Here is a 7879-nt window from a genome sequence, read left to right as displayed (position 1 = left end):
GGAGCTTTAGGCAGGATATCAGGAAAACATTCGTGCCCCAGAGGGTGCTTGAGCACTGCAACAGGCTCCCCAGCCCAGTGGTCCCTGCAGCAAGGCTTCAGGAAGTGTTTGGACAGCACTCTTGGGCACCTGGTGTGATTCTTGTGGTGTCCTGTGCAGGGCCAGGATCCTGGCACGTCCTGCTGCCTCAGCATATTCTAAGAACCTAGGCTTCATTTCCAAGGGCTTTCATCTGAAAAGGCTCTTTTCCTTCCCCAAAGGACTGAACTTACCTAGAAAGCATTAACTTCAAATTCGCTCTCTCGGTTTTGCTGTAGCCTGGCCAATCAGTCTGAAGGGTTTGAAACAGATGTTCCTTCAGCCTGAAGGAATTATCCTTTGCATTCAGGTCAGCAACCTACAGGCAGACATTTTGGAAAACAAATGTTCATTACACCTATATATGCAAACTACAGAAACCTACATGGGCTACTTGAGTTGGGATGGCAAAACGTGGCTCCCATTATATTGTGAATGTCTTCAGGATGAAAAATCCCTGCCACTGCCCAGGGCAAACACTGCAACAAACCTCACAGGTTCAGGGAATCAGTTCCTTAAAGTCACTGTAGGATCAACTGAAAGTGTATCCATGTTGAATTGGAGTCCTTTGACTAGGTTCCAAGATGCTTTTTCCTAGCTAAAGAGGAAATAGTCCTATTGGATATAATAATGCTTGCATTATTCAACAAAAGCCTATGTGGATGGGGAATATTTAAGAAGGAAGGAAGGATTTACTGCATCTTTCAATGGGAGTGCATTTTATGAAAGCCTATGAGAAAGACATCCCAGTGGAACTTAACTCAAAGGAGTATTGGAAAAGTCTCTAATTTAAACAGGTGAGGAAGTAGTAAAATTATGAATGGCAGAATAGCATGATGGAATAAGTTGTGGCACAAGCTCCACGATCTCACCTCCTGAAGGATTTTTCCAAGGGAATCCTTGTCCTTTTGCCTGACTCCCTCTCTCTGCAGCCGAGCAAGTAACTCTGTCTCCTTGTAATCCCTCAGAGCAAGTAAATGAATCACCCTGTCCCTGTAGGGTCGGCCATAAACAGCAGTGCAACCGCTCCAGTCAATGTCTGCAAGTCTCACAGACATCATCCTCTTCTTCTCAGGCACAGGACCTGAATTGCTTTGCTGGGCTCCTCTGACATCTGCTTTTTCTCCTAAAGAGAGGGAAAACCAGAAACAAATAGTTCAAATTGGAGGTTTGGAGAAGGCAAGGAAGCTGATACAAAAGGATGTACCAAGACTTCTGAGCCTCTATTTGTCCATCATTTACAGATCTCCAAGAATCCAAATGTAAAGCATTAAAAAGAAACAGTCATTTAAAGCTGGTAAAGGAGTGATGCTGGATGGGAAGTTTTTATGAAAAAATATTTTTATGCATTTTGCTTTTATATGATTTCCCCAGTTTGTAAGCTCAAGCATTCAGCTATGTTCTAGAATGACACTAAGTGCACCCTCAGCAAATGCATCCTCTAGAATGGATTAGGTGTATCCTCAGCAAGTTTGCCAAAACCAGAGGCATGGGATGCCATCTGGAAGGACCAAGAAGTGGGGCCTTTGGAACCTCATTAGATTCAACAAGGCCAAGTGCAAAGAGCTGCATCTTTGGGTTTGGGACATTCCCTGACACCAAGACAGGCTTGGGGATGAAGGTGGGGACGACTTGGAGGTGCCGGTGGATGGGAGGCTAGATATGACTAAAAACCATACCAATTTCCAGTAAAAAATGAAATGGAAGCATATCTAAAAGTGGTCCATCAGTTTCATACCCTTTGCACTTGGACTGTGTGACTCCTTTTCTGCTTGGGTCCTGCACTCTCTGTTCATCTCGTTGGCTTTGCTCATGGCAGGCATTTTATCGAAATCCAAAGGATGGGATTCTTTCCCCCTGTCTAAGTCTGTTTTCTCACCTTTGGAGCTGGGAGTCTTCCCCTGCACCCTGACAGGCGCTGGGATTCCAGACAGAGTCCGAATTTTATCTTTCTCTTCTGGCTGATGGGTGGAGGTGGAAATGGAGCTGACACTTGGAGCTAGGTTCAAAGTTGAGCAGGATGTGGAAGACAGGTCCAAGGAAGAAGAAGAATGGCCAGCAGCTGCTGGCTGGATACTGCTGGGCTCTTGGTCAATCCTCTGCTTCTTGGTCATCACAGGATGGATAAATGCAGAAGCCAGAGGCCGTTTCTGCAAAGATGATTCCAATTAGTTTTGCTCCGGAAAAGCAGCGTTTCTGACCTGGCAATGGTTGAACACACACCTTTCTTACCTAAAATGGCCTGTCATACAAGGAGGTGCTGCAGCTCAATATGTTCTCGATTTCATTCCTATTTTCTCACCTGAGTATTCAGCAAGTCCTACTCCAATTCTGTAGCTAAATGGCTTTGGGAGTGTTGCAGCATTTTTGAGAGAAAGAGGACATGAATTATGAGGTCTGAGCAACCCAGTCAGACTAGGTCTGATAAGCAACCTTGATGGGGCCTCGAAGCCTTTGATGCAGTGAGAATTCAGTAGTGGCACAGTTAGAAATTATGTTAAGGTACCTACAAAGTAATCAGCTATCGGAGCATGAATTAGAGTAGAGCTGCAGTGTGAAAAGTTTAGACACCTTAAGGAAAAGGTAAACAATGTTAGTGTGCCAATCAGACTGTCTTTGTAACTGTAAACTATGTAGAAGCTTATATAAAATACTATCTTATCTCGAATAAGGGGAGAATGTTTGATTAACCACATTGGTTCAGATCTGCATTTGTCCTGTCCAGTTTCCCGTTTTCCTGAGATTCCCTGGCTTTTTGGGAGAAAGACATTCCCTTCAGTGTTATAAATTGTGACACGGCAATTTGAAGTGTCTTAATTCAATAAAGCAATTTTATTTAAAATTAGCAAGCGAGTAAGGCAGGCAAAATCCAGCGCTGGGCGGCCGGGGAGTCTCCTGCTCCACCAACGGCGCGCAAAAATGTTCTGTCCCAACCTTCCTTTTATCCCCCCGCTTCTCCTTGCAGGCGTGACTCTCCAGATGTAGTCTGAGTCTGGTCATTGTGATAGCTTCTAAGTCTCTTCTTTTGAGATACAGCAAGCAGACCAGATATACACACCCAGGACTCTAATCTCAACCTCCTTATCACCTTGTAAGCAAATAAGCATTTCAAAGACACACTAGTACATTCTTATGCAAACCAAGGTAAGCGAGTATATCACAGTGAACAAATTATTTTCCACTTATCTTATTCAGCACCTCTATTAAAGGCTTCCCCAAAATGAGGAGCTCAGGTTGGTTTTATCTCGCTCCCTATTTCTGCTTAGACACACCGGGCACACACTCAACTCTTGCTGTCACACAGCCACACGATTCACTAAAGCGGCCCCAAGAAGCGGTCGGTGCGGTGCTGATCACAGCGTGTCCAGTGCAGAGATGATAACAACAGAGAGAAGCCCCAGTCTGGCTGCAGGTCTCATTCCTGCTGCTCTCCAGAGGAAACCCTGGATCACAGCCTCTTCCCTACCAAGCACACACTGCTCCCACCATCAGCAGCTCAGAGCAGGACTGCCAGACACAGCTCAGTGCCAGCCTGCTGACAGAAGTGCTGTAGGCATGGAGGTAGGACATAAGAGGATGCTGGGCCCTGCAGCACTTCCTGCTCTGGCTGGGAAAAGAGCTAGGGAAAACCAGGGCTGTTTAAAGAGAATTCTTTAAGGTATAGAATATATACCTTTCATGCAGTGTTTTCCAAGATTCTTTCAAAATTTTTCCTTGCCCTCTTGTATTGGCCATTGTCCAAGATTAAAAAAAAAAAAAAAGTTTTCCTATTTACCATCTGAGTAGGAGTTGCCTTGGGGCAGTTTTCCTTATCTGCTGTTAATAGCCCCATCAATGCCTTAGCCCCATGACTCAGAGATAACACTGTCCAGGAGCAGGTGATAAAGGACACACCTCGTGACTCATAATGACCCATTGTGAGATGCTCTGCCCAGGGAGGAGGAGCTAGGCATTGGAACTGCTGCAAAATACCTGCACCCCAATAAAGCCACTGGTGTGAGAAGTGCCTTCTGGCCAGGCTGAGGCACTGCTGCTGTGGGTTTTGCTGCCCTTGCAGGTGCCAGCGGGGCAGAGCGGTACCAGCTGCCTGGTGAGCTGGGGCCAGCTGGGACTCACTTTTACAAATGCATGTGGGGGTTTAGATAAGCCCCTGCCCCTTGCCCAGGTCTCTGGAGCAGGCAGGAAGTTTATTGAGGTGGCCAGCACCCCAAAACCCACTCTGGTTCACAAGTTTTTTAAGAATAGCTGACTCAGTCAGAGAATGAATTCTTTCTTTAATAGACACAAAACTAACAGACATATGGCTTAAAACAAACTAATACTACTCAGGAAAAAAGACAAAAAGAGACTACTAGTAGGTATATACAGCATTGGGTTAAAGGTACCATTCATTTCACAGCTAGGGAAGAAATCATATAACTTAGGATCCAAAGGATCTTACTGTTGGAGTCCAGGACATCCCTCTGGCTGCCCTGGATGTCTCGAGTCCCTGGCAGGGGGCTCGGAGACCCTGGCAAGAAGTCAAAAGCACCTGTGGCTTTGATTTTACTTTCTGGGAGAGGCTGCCAACACTGTATGAGGAATTACAAGCCAAAAGGGTTTGAGTAGTGTAATAGGTGAATTGACACAGGGTGCAAAAGTAGAATTTTAGAGTTTTTAGTATGGAATTCTGACCAAAATGATGCCTTGTAAAGGCTGCCCTAGAACAGAGGCTAGACTGAGTTAATGAATAAAGTAGGGATTTATGAAAAGGCCTCAATGGATACACCCTGAGCAGTACAAGACTCCAGCCACGTCTACAGCCCAGGTGAACCCAAAATGGTCACAAAATGCACAACTGCTCACAGGGTCTCTTACTTTGATCACTTCTGCTCCATTTGCATATTGAAGTCAATTGTTCAATTCTGGCTTTAGACCATGAAGTCCCATCCTGCTTGTTTTTCTCTCTTCAACCCACGTTGTTTGTGCCCTTGGGCCTGAGATTTGGATGATTTGTCCTTGGTCCCCAGCTAGAGAAGGAATTGTTTTGTCTCTCTGCTCTGTACAGAGGGCTCACCATCCCCTAATACGAAGCCCAGACCCACACACTAAAGCAGCCTGGAATGTGAAAAATAGAAAAGTTAAAACCTGAGGCATCATTGGAATGCTTCACAACGTTTTTATGCAGTGTATCTTCCTAAAAACTAATGTAACTCAGGGCACCCATTGCCTTCATGGACATCCATGCTGTGGCTGGGCTCAGTGAAGAGTCCCTGAAAGCAGACCCGACTGGGTTCCTCTCACTGAACACTGCTCTTCCCATCACCAGGATAACTCCCACTTGTGAGAGTCTGAAGGACTTCTCAGCCCCGGTGTGGTGCTGCAAGGCTGACTTAGGAGGCTTTGTCCTGCTGCAGAGATTTCTTGGCTTTTGCTAATAAATCTTTATTCTAGTGCACCAATAGAAATACTTGGCACTATATGGCACTTCCCACATGGAGATTCCAAGGCAACTTAATGTACTGCTTAGCCCAGACAAGAGAGTCACCACTCAGATGGGAAACCTGAAGCTTTTGTCACTCAGCTGTCCTCCCAAAGTGCCTGGAAATGAATGGCAGCATCAAAGTAGCCTTAGAGCAGATTTAGGGCTCCAGCTGTGAACTCCCTGCTAACAGCAGGTAAAGCCCCAGCTGGGCAGGTGCACTCTGCAGTACCATTGTTACCTTCCATTACCACAGGTGATGCCTTAGCATTTCAGCTTTTATATTTTCCATCTATTTCTAACCCTGCAGTTCTTTAGTGTATAACTCTAAACTCCACACACAGTGTGAGCTGCTGCTTTCCCATTTTGGGCAGACACAGCAATTCCTCTCCAGGCCTGGCAGTCAAGGACACCTCACTGCCGCAGGCCCCCAGAGATGGAAACAAAAGTGAGCTGGGGGGAGCAAACTTGGGGTAAATGACTTCATTACCTGAAGCTGGAATTGGAAGCTAAACCCTCAATATGCAAATGGCCCAAATTTATAAAAGTGTGAAAACCTGTGAGCCGTGGTTCATTTTTGGGTGCAGCCCCGGGGGGGCTTCATCTGCCCTAAATGTACCTGAAGGCCGTTCAATAAATAGAAATGCTTTTTTATTGCCTTAATTTTGTCTGGCTTCTGTTTTCAGGTAGCCCAAAAAGGTGTCTTAGATGCCAAAAAGGCATCAGAGGTACCAAAGATACTGCATTCTGGCAAGTCAGAAAGTCAGATTTAATTTGTTTCCAGCTGTGATTTTAACTGGCAGCTTCTGCAAATGAAGGAGCAGTGAGAGCAGCTCATCAGCACATGGATCAGTGTCTCTGCGCATGCACTTGCCAGGAGCCCAGCAGCCTTCTTGTCTTTACAAGCAGTGTTTTCTTTGACCAGACATTCACTGTCCCCTTTGAGCTGACAGTGGTTGAGGCCCAATGCTACTTGAAGGGAAAATAAATGGAAATATATGACCCTTAATTAAAAGAACATTTTAAAAAGGAAGGTAGACTTTCAGTGATTCATAACAAGAATTGAGAGAGGGAAGAAGAGAGGTCACCCTGAGAAATTTAAGGAGACTTAAGCAGGATTTAATTTGTACAAAAGGATCTGCAGTTCACCTTGAGGCTACAGAACTATCAATCATGTTGTTTCAGGGCTCATTTATAACCGCAGTTTGCCCCAGGATTTGGCAAAGGAGGTAGAAGTCTTCCAGCTGTTTCGTGCAGCAAAGTGTCATTGATAAGCGCAAGCCTGCAAAGGAAACAATAAAATATCAATTATAAGTGAGACAGTTGCAAGGAAGCTGCCTAGAATCAGGTTTCCTCTGGCTTGCAGTGCTGTCTAGATAGTGTCTTCTTGCTCACTGGTGACACAGATTCCTGCATACTGGGAGATTCCTGCATATTGGAGATTCCCGTGTATTTGGAGCAGTTCTCCCAGGTGAAATACAGGTGACCCAGGCTTCACAGTCACTTTCTCTCAGTAGCAGGTGCACAGGAGTGAGCAAGGCCAGGGGAAGGTGCAGCAAGTTTGACGTGGTGGAACGTTGGCTCTGGGACACGTCCTGTTCCGGTCGGATTTTTTGGAGGCGGCAGCCCACTCAGGGCCCTGTACAGGCCCCTGACCAAGAACGCCGGCCCTTTTCCCTGGAAAACAAAGCTTGCAACCCCAGGTTCCTGGTGTCAGGTTGCCAGGTGAGCTTGGGACTGTCAGGGCAGAGCAAGTTCGAGGTGGTGGCAGGTTGGGGGGCCTGGGACACATCCTGCGCTGTTTGGATTTTTTGGAGGTGGCCACCCACTTAGGGCCACAGGCCCCTGAACACAAACAGCGGCCATTTGCTCTGTGAAACAAAGATCGCCACACCAGGTTGCTGATTTCAGTTTGCAGGGAGCACTTGGGACTGTCAGGGCAGTAGACATTTGAGTTGGTGGCAGGCTTGGTCTGGGAGACATCCTGCGCCGTTCCAAATTTTAGGCGGCGGCCACCCACTCAGGGCCACAGGCCCCTGATGCAGAATCCGCAGCGCACACAAATGAGAACTGGGATTTCAGGGGGTGGCAGGAGAAACTAAATCCATCTGCTCGCTTCCCTTTCCTGCCATGGCCACGCTGATGCAATTCAAAGAATTGCTCCTGCTCAGGAAGCTCTCGGATGATAGGAGCAAAAGCCACGTGTTTCTGAGGTGCTAGCTGCCAGTGTCTCAGATTTTCCTTCCCAGTTCTAAATGGTTTTGACTATTTTTTCCATTTCAACACTTTCTGTGCATTCTTGTGAGTTAATAGGCCCTCACAACCCTCTCCCTCAAAGCC

The sequence above is a fragment of the Lonchura striata genome, chromosome 30 (assembly GCF_050655825.1).
Source record: "Lonchura striata isolate lonStrDom1 chromosome 30, ASM5065582v1, whole genome shotgun sequence".
NCBI classification, from domain to species: Eukaryota; Metazoa; Chordata; class Aves; order Passeriformes; family Estrildidae; genus Lonchura; species Lonchura striata.
Note: the sequence above shows the minus strand (reverse complement) of the source record.